Source organism: Adiantum capillus-veneris, chromosome 19 (assembly GCF_014529385.1).
Source record: "Adiantum capillus-veneris isolate H3 chromosome 19, ASM1452938v2, whole genome shotgun sequence".
Classification (NCBI taxonomy): Eukaryota; Viridiplantae; Streptophyta; class Polypodiopsida; order Polypodiales; family Pteridaceae; genus Adiantum; species Adiantum capillus-veneris.
In genome coordinates, this window is record NC_140949.1 from 751,913 (window position 1) to 763,880 (window position 11,968).

Consider the following 11,968-nt stretch of genomic DNA (forward strand, 5'->3'; position numbering starts at 1 on the left):
AGCGAAAAATCCTCTTGACAGCTTGCCAATGCTTAGACCCTAGGCTATGCATAAATCTGCTGACCTCTGAGACTACAAACTGAATATCCGGCCTCATGTTGCATACATAAATGAGGTAGCCAACATCAGTTTGGTAAAGAGTGACATTAGCAGGATCGCTAGCATCATGTAGACTCAACTTCAAACCTGTTTCCATGGGAGTGGCAATAGGTTTGCAATCCTCAAGTCCAAACTTACATAGCAATGTCTCTATGTAACTTTTCTGACACAAGGCAATACCACCATCACACTGCTTAAACTGTATACCCAAGTAATGATGCAACAACCCCAAATCTTTCATCTTGAAAGTAGCATTCAAATCATCCTTAAATTCAGCAACATGTCTCTCATTTGGTCCAGTGATCAGCAAATCATCAACATAAAGAACCACAATGAGAAGTACATCACCCTCACGCTTTACATACAATGTGCTTCCTGTTGGACTGTTACGAAAGCCTCGTTTAACCAAATGAGTGTCAGCTTTCTCATACCAAGCACGAGGAGATTGCTTCAACCCATACAAAGCCTTCTTACATCTGCACACTTTGTCCTCTTGTCCTTTTATGACAAAACCGCGAGGCTGCGTTACATAAACTTCCTCAAATATGTCACCATTCAAGAAAGAAGTAACAATGTCTGATTGATGTACATCCCAACCAAAATGAGCTGCCAATGCACATAGAAAACACACAGTAGTCATACGACAAGTGGGAGCAAAAGTCTCTTCATAATCTATGCCTTTTTGCTGTGCATAACCCTTTGCAACAAGTCGAGCCTTATGGCGATCAATCTCACCATCCGGCTTGCGTTTCAACTTGTAAACCCACTTCGTACCAATGGCCTTTTTGCTAGGAGGCAAATCACATAAACTCCATGTGTCATTTTCTATAAGAGCATCATATTCTGATTGAATGACAGCCATCCAATTTTCTGAATTCTGTGCTTCATCAAAAGACAGAGGCTCCTCAACATCATGTAAACTAGACACAGCCAAAGCATAACAATCTGATGCATAAGATGCATGGCGAGAGCCTGAACGAGTATGACTAGACAAAGGTGCATCCAATTTACTGTCACGCAAAGTGTGCACGAGCCATTTTGGCATACCTCTAGCCTGCTCATTTTCAACCCTTTCCTCATCAAGTACATCATGTACATTTGCATCAGTAATAGGCTGATCTAAAACATTTTCAGAAACCCCCATAGGCTGTACATTTGCCTCATTGGAACTTACATTCGTATTTCCACCACTGAAAAGAGGCAACAGAGTGTCATAAATGTCCTGTGAGCTTACATTACTGTCTCTACATGATAGCAAGGGCTGAACAGAATCTTCCACAAACACTACATCCCGTGAAACCAGAATACGTTTTGTTTGTGGATGATACAACCTGTAACCTTTGCTTTCAGCACTATAACCAACAAAAATACATTTGACAGCCTTATCATCCAATTTTCTACGTTGCACTTGTGGCACCAAAGCATATGCCAAACAGCCAAAAAGGCGCATGTGCTCAATAGAAGGCTGTCTATCATGCCATGCTTCATATGGAGTAATAGATTGCAAAGCTCTCGTAGGACACCTGTTAAGTACATAAGTGGCACACATGATGGCCTCAAGACAAAAAGAATGTGGCAAAGCTTGACTCTTGACCATACATCGTGCCATTTCCGTCAGTGACCTGATTTTTCTCTCAGCAACACCATTTTGTTGAGGTGTGTAAGGCACTGTACATTGGTGTTTTATCCCACGACTAGCCAGAAATGCATTAAATTCATGAGACATATACTCCCCCCCTCGATCAGAACGGAGGGTGCCCATAGTACATTTCGAGACATTTTCAGCTATAGCCAGAAATTGTTTGAAGCACATAAAAACTTTGGACTTCGCTTTAAGCGAAAATACCCTTGCATGCCTGGAGTAATCATCAATGAAAGTCACAAAGTACAGGTAATTGCCCAAGGACAGAGTTTGCATGGGCCCACAAACATCACTATACACAAGCTGCAACCTGCATGTGGCCCGAACTGAACCATCCTTTGGAAACTTAGAACGCTGCATCTTACCCAAAATACAGCCTTCACAAACATGTTTGACAGGTGCTTCAAGAGGTGGCAAAGAAGCAACCATATCAGATTTCTGCAAATGCAGCAAACTGGCAAAATTCAGATGACCAAAACGTGCATGCCAAAGTTTCGCATCTGAAATAGCCCTTGAATCTGCAACAGCATTTGCAAAATTTTGTCCACACTTGTCATACAAAGTGAGCTTATACAGCCCACATCACAAAAGGCCAGATGCAACAATTTCATCACCAAAACTGAGATCATGAATTGTACATCTGTCATCCACAAATTTGACTACAAGTCCAAGTCTAGCAAGTGCGAATACAGACAAGAGATTCTTCTTGATCCCAGGTACATAAAGTGTATCAACAAGTGTGAAGGAAGTGCCATTAGCCGCAGTGAGCACAATCTTTCCAACTCCCTGAACTGGATAAGAGGCGTTGTTGGCACAAGTGACTGAATTCCCATGAGGGAGAGACTCGAGAGAGGTTAACAATTCACGATGTGAGGTAATGTGCTTTGTAGCACCACTATCGAAATACCACACACGTGAATCTGCAGCAACTGACAAGCATGCATCATGGACAACAGGATTGTAAGTGCACTCTGTGCTAAAAGCCCATTCTGCATCAACATCAGCAACACAGTCTCCTTCCACAAAAGACTCAACAATGGCTGCATTTGTAGCGGAACCAGCATTTGCAGTGGAACCACCCTCTTTCTTCTTAGCCTCTTTGGCCTTCAACTTAGGACACGACTTGATCAAGTGATCATTGGCTTTACAATAATGGCAATGCATCTTCTTTTTGCCCTTGTCACCAGAATTTCCAGACGCATTGCTGCCAGCAGAAGCATTAGGAACAGAATTTTTGCCACTCGCAACAGAACCATAAGAAGTGGCTGCATTGCTGTTACCACCCTTTCTTTGAGAAGCAATAAAAGCCTGTTCAACTGCGCGCTGCCTAGTCCTGTTTTTTCTAGAAAGTGACTCTTGCAACAGCAATGTGCATAATGCATCAAACTTGACAACTTCAGGATTTCCTTGGGTCATAAGTCCCCAAGTACTAGCAAAAGTCTGGTAGGAATCTGGTAAGGCATCAAGAACAGTCTGCACAAGGGAACTGTCTGAAATGACTTCACTTGCAGAAATAAGCTACTCATTGATATCCTTCACTAGCAAGGAAAGTGTCCATATCATCTTCCTCATGCATAATCTTGGACTCCAGCTCTTCACGTAGCAAAGCAATTTTAGCCTCATTGCGGCTTGCATAAAGACCTGCTAAAATATCCCAAGCCTGTTTTGCAGATTTTGCTGAACGGATGTGAGGAACAATGGTGCGCTTCACAGACAACACAATCAATGCATGAGCCTACGCATCCTTAACATCCCAACGAGCTTGTTCTGCCATAGGTAAAACAACTCTAACAACAGCAATCCTTGCAGCAAGACCTGCAACATCCTCAACATTGCCCTACATCCTCAGAACCAGGACGTACATCAATGCCTTGCACAATGTTCTAGACACCCTTTGACACAAGAACATGTTGCATCATATAAGCCCACATAGGGTAGTTGTCCCCATCCAACCTGTCCTCAGCAGCAAACATCTTGAACACACCTGTGTTGTTGTTGTCAGCCATGGTAAATGCTGCACCTGATGTGAAAACTGCCCGAAAATAGGAGAAACGGAGCGGGAACAACCTGTGCTATATAGCACAAACCGTAGAAGACTATAAGGCACCTGTTATGCAGAAAACGGCACTGACAGAAATTCTATACAAAATGACGAAATAGCCTGTGCAGTATTGCCTGTAGTGGAAACGGAGGCCGAAATGAGTCCAAATCAAAATTCTGAGCAGACCACGCTCTTTGAGCTCCCCCAAAATATTTGTCGACCTGCGAACGCTTGCCAAAGCTCACTGAAATCGGAGAAAGTGAGCAGGCGTGTGCTGGAGTAGCTGGCGACTAAGCCCGGGAGGACGTGACCTGCTCTGATACCAATTGTTGGAATTAGGGTTGCAGAGAAACACACACAGGTTGGAGAAGACGAAGGAAGCTCAAGGCACACAATAGAGAGTGTATTACTTAGTGTGCAATGGAAAGATAGATAGCCCTAGAGTGATGGGCGTATATACAATGCACGGGGGAAAAAACCTCCTAAAGAGGGAAAAAATGCCCCGGTAGTCCTAGTGTGTTCACACACATCACTACCACATGTATATGGTAACAATGGCTCTGGTTACAGTGTATAAGCCCACTGATTTTGACCCAGCCACAGTCAATGATGGATGTTTAGTCCTCATCCAGTCTTCATGGAACACTATTGTCAACTGTATGGGACAGATGCTAGACGCAGCAGGGTCAAAAGAAGAACTGAATAAGGCTAAAGCTGACTTAAAGGGAGCTGAAGCCAGATTCAGAAGCTAAAGGAAGCACAAGACAGCCAGAATCTGCGCCATAAGCTACTGGAAGATCATTCAGAGAGGTCTATCAAGCTACTGGAAAGCAAGTTGTGGAGTCTGATATGCAGATTGTGAAGGAAGAAAGGGATGAACCACAGAGAGCTGCAGATCGAGCTGAAACGATGCTGAAAATGAAGAGAGCTGACTACAACTCCTTGCTACTTCGCCATACAGCTCTGAAGGCTTCCCTCACTGACAGATATATTTATAATAATTTGGCTAAAATTTTAAATCCAGCAGGAAACGTTGTCTTTGATCTGGAGAACTTGAAGTCTCTTATGGAGACTATGCAGAGTGATTTGCAAGACAAAGTGGCTGAATATAATAATGCTATGGCAAATCAAGCAATCCTGGATTATATTGAGCAGCAGAATTCCCTTGAAGAAGTAGAAGAAGATAAGGAAGAAGAAGAGGATAAGGAAGAAGAAGCTGATAAGGAGGAGGATGACCAAGACGAAGGGCATACTAATGATGATGACGATGCCTCGCCTCCATCTCCACCTCCAGGACCTGGTACCGGTGGCACATGGCCAACTGAAGAAAGTCAGTCATAGCCAGAGCAGCCAAACCAGAATGAAGGGCAGAAGTTAGGCAATCAGTAGCCAGAAGAACAACGGCCCAGTCACACTGGGAATCAGCTAGCAAACCAATCCCAGCTCAGTAGGGAGGATAAAGGGAAAAGCAAAGTTAGGGCTGAACGGTTTTAGTGACTATATGTCAGAGCCAAGGAAATGGTGGAGCACTGGAAATCAGTTGCTTTTCATGATCAAGAGACTTGCCGTCTACCTGCGCATCCCAGCACAGTCCAGCTGCTGGAAAGGGTACCTGAATGGATAATCATTGCTCAAGAGAGAGTGACCAACCCACATTTGCAAAGACAGTCTACTGTAGATTGTCGCTCTCTAGCTCTCGAATTAGAACTTTTGCTGGGAAACAAGCCAACATACAAATGTATGAAGGATGTTAGGGATCAATTGAAAGAGGTTTTGGTGCAAATGCAAATCGCCAGAGGAGTCTTGGATCAAAGAGTGCGGGCCATTCTTGAAGATCAGACAGCCACCAATAAAGGACCTCAGACTAGAATGTCAGTTGGAGAACAGGCAAATGCTCTCCGCAAACTGTTTCAGATGGTGAGAATAACCAAAAAAATGATGCAGCAAGAGAACCACGCTGTTCTCAATTTCTTAGAATTTGTGCCTGATTCCCCAGTTCTCTTGTATGCCTTCCCAACAAGAGAGACATAATTGCCAAGATTTTTTCCAGAACTTTACCCTCAACATCTAGAACCAGTCGATCGCCTTACATATTTCAAGATTATTGATGAGCTCCAGGATTGGTATGAGCGATCGACTGTGGAATGGAAAACTTGGCAAACACTGTTCAATGATGCTCTCCAACTCAATGATATTCACGAGCTGAAAGAGGAGATGCAGAGGATCCGGTTGTGTATGGGTCAGTGGAAGATTCAGATCAGAGGCCTTACCAAGATCACCAATCAGTTGCTGCAACTTACTGTTGAGTCCTCTAAATTGCCTGAAAAGGATATTGCAACTAAGGCAGGTCTAGCACCAGGTCTAGCACCACATTATAGAGAGATGGCTGAGATTATTTTTGATGCTTGGGTCAAAACCAATCAGCCTCTTCTAGAAGGATGGATCCATACCGCGTCGCATTGTCACAAGCTGGCCAGAACTAGGATCACCAAAGGAAGACGCACGCTCTATGATCCTGACACCAAAACCTATCATTCCCTTACGCCTTATGAAGTGGAGATGATCACAGAAAGGCGGGATCATCTTGAGCAGGAGGCCATTTACAGACTCATTCAGAAGGAGAATGCTGGCACTGGGACTTCTCAGACGCCATCCAAGCCAAAGGGTAAATGAAAGCTGGTTCAGTTGGAAGGATACTGGGTAGTTCCATCTCAGAATTCAGTTGGAGGCTTTTCCTTCTCAGCTGGAAGGTTGATATCAGTTTGTGTAGATGATGAGAGCTCTACACTAACCTTTCCAGTTGGCTCTCTATCATTGGTCAAGTCCAATCCCCAGAATCAGAAGCAGACAGTGGATTTTTTAGCTTCAAACCAGAATCAGACAGGGGAATTTTTCAGAAATTTTGGGATCTTGCCAAAATTCAAGAAAGGAGGGAAGGATGTAGACAGCTGAGATAGTTTCACTAGGTGGGAACGTTCTCTTGTGAGACGGGCAGTGAATCAGTCAAGTAATTACTACGGTAATTACCATGGTAAACCCAAGGCATATAAATAGGGCCCATTACATTGTAATCGGGTTAGCATAATCGGGTTAGCGTTTTGGTGGCATTTGTTGGTAGTTGTACTCGACTTGTCAATCATTGGCAGTTGTTGTCGTTGCACTCTGTCTATACTTTTGTTCATAAGCCACATCATACTCATTGTAATCCTTCATCTGTAATTCCAATCACAACAGTATATTCCAGTTACACTTACTCTGTACTCAGTACTCTGAATCTGAATCTGAATCTGATCTGAATCTGAATATCATTCTTAGCAGATAGTCTAGTTCTTATTCCAGTAGATGTATTCCAGTTCAGTTTCTGTTCCTTTGTCCAGTCTACTGTCTCAACTAATACATCACTAGTAGTTGAAATCTTCTAACACTGGAATTAGCTATCTCAAGAGATCAGCTCCAATTCCAAGTTGGATAATGTGTGTGCTCTTTTGCTATACCAGTCTCCTGCCTTTCCACTCAACGTCAAGCTTAAGGCCTTACACTTTTGTAGCTCATTATGTTCTCCTAGAGAATCGCACACATGTTCAAATTCCTCAATGTGCTTTCTAGCATCTTTGTCACCATTGAATCTCTAGGTGAGCTTGGCCACTTGGACCGCTTTACTTCTAGGCTCACTCTCAGGAATAATGTGCATATTATCTCGATAGAGCGATCGATATTTTGAGCAACTTCTGCCAAATCTCCTAAGGGAGCAAGTATGGCCGATGGAGGCACAATTGGAATTACATGTGGGATGGGGGTTGGCATTGGCCTTGGCATATATGCAGCCGATGCAGAATATGAATGTGACTTGGCATAGTCCCACTTGAATAAGGACTTGGATAATGCGCTCGTGGAGCGTACACCATTGGTATAATTGATATAGAAGCTACATAAGCGTGAGTGGCAATAGGTACGTATGGTCAAGGTACATTTGTAGGTCCTATCGTAGCTACTACACTACTAGGCAATTGCAGTAGTAGCTATAGAAGTAACATGTGCACCTTTTGTCATGCTCATCATAGGGGTAGGTATTGTGGTCTGTCTAATAGAAGATTGAGCCAAGTCTCAAAAACTAAATGTTCTACTTGTGGGCTTAAATTGCATTGAGACTCCATGCAAAACAACATAAGAAGGATCTATAAGACTCACCAAGGGAGTCTCCATTTGTGACAGGGTTGATTGTTTGGCCTTGCCTATATCCAAGAATCTCATAGAACCTGTTGAAGGTGTATTCATTCCTTTATTTTGCCTCTCACACTGGATGATCCTATGGATGACCTCACAAATCATTCCTTGTTGCTCTGGAGTGGTAGCACTAGATGTGGATCGTACAATATCTATCCAACCCACTTGTATGTGTATCTTGTGTATAGGTCGGTAAGGGTCTCAATGTGTAGGTCATATTTCCAATTTTCATTGAGAAATACCTCATCTAGGCTTGGTGTAATAGAGGTTCCTCTTGAAATGGAGGCTATGTCAGTCCCTATGGTTTGACTAGTAGGGGGTGGAAATTTTGGGCAAAACTTCAGAAGGTGGTAGCTCAGCAAGGCCTGCACCTAGTGAAGTCGGTGGAATTATCCACATGAACACTTATTATAAGTGTGGGGTCTACATGAGATGTGAATGGTGAATCTACTTCCCCACCTCCTTTGTTGACTTCAATAGCCATAGATTCAGAGCTCGTAGCTCTACTAAAAGTTTCTATGAAACCACTAAATATGGAAGACCCAGGCTATGGAGCCCAGTCAGGCACACTTTGACTTGCTCTCTCATGGTTTTGTGTTGGATGTCTTTCTATCACGTCGTAGTCAGAGGAAGAGTCACTAGCTGCTATGGGTAGGTCTTGAATTATACTACCTTGAGTCCTGGCAGAGGGTCCGGACCCTAACGTGGAAGGATAGTGGGTGTTCTCTAGCTGTTTGGACTCTAGCAGATGACCGGAGCGTAAATGCATGTGACCTTCACACCCTAAAAGCATTGGTGAGTACCCCTAAAGGCCACTTATTTGGGTTTTTTGGGTGTTTCACAGCTCGATTTTATTTATTTTTGCTTATTTTTAAAAAAATGTTTTTTGGTGGACCGAATAATGGATTAAGACGTGTGATGGCTCAAAACAAGCATATTGCTCAGGAAATCTTGGTGTGCTTTATAGCATAGCGTTTGGTCACCCGAGGCTCTCGTAGCTCAAAACAATTAATTTCTACCGAAGTGTGAGGCTTAAAATGGAAAAACCAAGGGTAGCTTGTGGAGGGAAAGCTGAAGGATTTGTCCCACATGCCCTCTCCTTTCACTTGGGGGCTAGCCTATATAAGAAGAGTTTTTCTTAGAAATATCATAAGACCACAAGCCCAAGCCCAAGCCCAAGCTCAAGTATGTCTATCCTATGGAAAAAAGAGAGGAATCAAAAGGAGATCCCCCTCTATTTTTGTGTTGAAGGGAAAAGAAGAGGGAAGATTTTTTTTAAAGGGACGGAAACGTGTCCTCTCTCCTTTTATGCCCTCTCTATCCATCTCTCTATGTGTGTTTGCCCGCATGAGCATTCATTTTTGTGCGCGCCTATGTAACGAGCGGGTGTTGTGTGTGTCCGTGTTTGTCTCTGGCTCACACCTGGTCTTTTCCAGGACCCCTTGCACCAGTGTTCCATTGCACACAGATCACCTCTTCCTCTATCTTTTTCCTCCTCTCTTCCTCTTCTTCCTACATCCCTTTAACTTCCTTCTTTTCCTTGTTCAGTGGTTTCAAAGAAGAGCACTCATCATTTGCACCATTACCCATCTCTAATGTGAATGGGCTTGGAAATATGGTATTTCCTATTTATAGGAGAAAGCTCTACCTTGGATGTGACACAAGATGGAAGGAAACAATGCCAAATGGTGTTTCTTGCTCAATCATAATCACCAACTGTGTTCGTAGGTACATATTTGAAAATACATTCCAATTAAATTATGTTTTAAGGTACAGAGCTATAGCTAGCCAACGTACTCATGAATTCTTTTGAGGTTATGTCATGCATTCTCAAGCACAGTGCTACACAATAAAAAGTCATTCCTATTTAAAAAGACCTAGGGCACAAAATTCTTGACAAACATCATTTTGTCAGAGGTATGAATTAAGGTACAAATTAAGGTATCAAAAGTTTAAAAATAATGTATCTAAATCAAAACACGTACGGATTAAGGTATCAAAAGTTGAAAAATAAGGTATCTAAGTCAAAACACGTACCACAATGTCATATAAACCAAGAAAACATCCTCATGATAGTTCTGCAGAATTCAAAGTTCTTACAAATTTCAAAACATCTTTTGAGGCATAGAATTTCAAGCCATAAGAATCTAAGATTGATAATCATCCTTTATCACAATATGGTCACATGAATCCAAGACTATCAGAACTCCGTTTGTTATTCATAGTTAAAAGGTATGAGGTTTACAATATGGCTACCAAGAAAAAGTTGTAGGCTATGACTTGGAATTCAGCATGATATCAGAATCAAAACACCAGCTGGCATATATTTGCAAGTGATATTCTTCTCGTTCCTTCTTGGGACATGTAATGAACATGAAAATGATGAGTTAATCTTTTTCAGCTTTAAGCTTTATAAATTTTGATTATTTTTTTACCTTTCTTCCATTCACATGAAAGGTATATGAGACAGGTATCTCAATGTCTTCATTTTGCAGGTTATCCTCACCTATTGAAGTGTGCACAATGACCTCATCTTTAAGATTGCTAGGTGGTCATTATTGAGCTAGATGTCTATGTCTTTGATTGGATTGTCACCAAAACTCTCCATGTCTTGATCAAGGGGAGTGAGTTGCCTTCCAACATAATGCCATTTGGTGTAAAAGAAGACCAAGACAAAAGTTTGGGTGGAGATCATATATTTGCAAGCAACGGATTTGGATTGGACTTTGCATGTAGCATTATTGACTGTTTTTGTATTCCATTCCTCATCCACAAACTCGAGAACTTTGTCTTTGCCTAAACATTTGACTGAGAACATTGTTCTGGAAGCTCTGACTTCAACATTTGAGAAAGAGTCCACAAATACGTTTATTGGCATGAATAGTGTTATTCTGCTTTTTTTGCTTGTAATATTTGGCTTAAAGCATCTCTGGATTTTGTTAAAAAGTTTACACCTATAGCTCTCACTTGTCATCAAACCAGGAAGTGGCCAATCTCCACTATTGAAACCGGGATACTCTACTTTTGACAAAATATCCCATTTACCACTATCTCTTGGGGGAATATATGAATGATCATTAAAAAACACCATTTTCAGCAAGAGATCCCTTGGTTTTCCCTTTCTAAAGCTCTTCACCAATAGATCCATGAAAGACATCCAAGATGTCAATGACAGACTCTACAGGTTGTCACTCCTTTATGTTGGAGGGATATAAGTCTGTGCAAGCAATAACTATATTCAATATCAATTATATGCTTAGGGAGCATTCAAAGATAGTTGCACTTATAGTTTTGTCTATTCAAAGGAAGATTGCAGTTCTTTGGATCGACATGTAGCTCTTTGTGCATGTATACATGCTGCACCAAGATTTCCTTTATGCTCTTCTTACTAGTTCTTTGTCTAAAATCCTTCACTCTTCCTTTCCAGCAAGACAAGAGCGGGCTTTTGGAGGATGGTTTCTTCCTTCTCCTTTGTTGCATGAGAATCCAACTACCTTTGGCTATTGTCATTGGAACCCATTGATTTCCTTTGTCAAATGTGTTGTAGGGGATAACTGAATCAATGGACGTGCTTGGTCTTTTGGATTGGGAAGCCATAGCAAAAGATAGACAAAGAAGACCAATTTAGAAAATTCGGGAAAAATTCACAATTTTGGGACAATTTTAGAGTCTTTTCAAGACACCTAGAAATCTTAGCATCTTCACGACAATACATTCATGTAAACTAGAGGGAATCTTGAGATGGGTTTTTGACTTCTACATGCACATTCTTACATCTTACATCTTAGATGTTCTCTTGTTTACAATCAGGTAGCTCAATCCTAAAGCTACACATTCCAATCTGCAATTTCCATGGCACAAGAAGATGTTCTAGCAACAAGTGATGTTGAGATGGCTACAAATGCGTGTTGCATCTTACAAGCTCTTTACTTCTAAACAAGATAGTGAAATCCTAAGGCTAC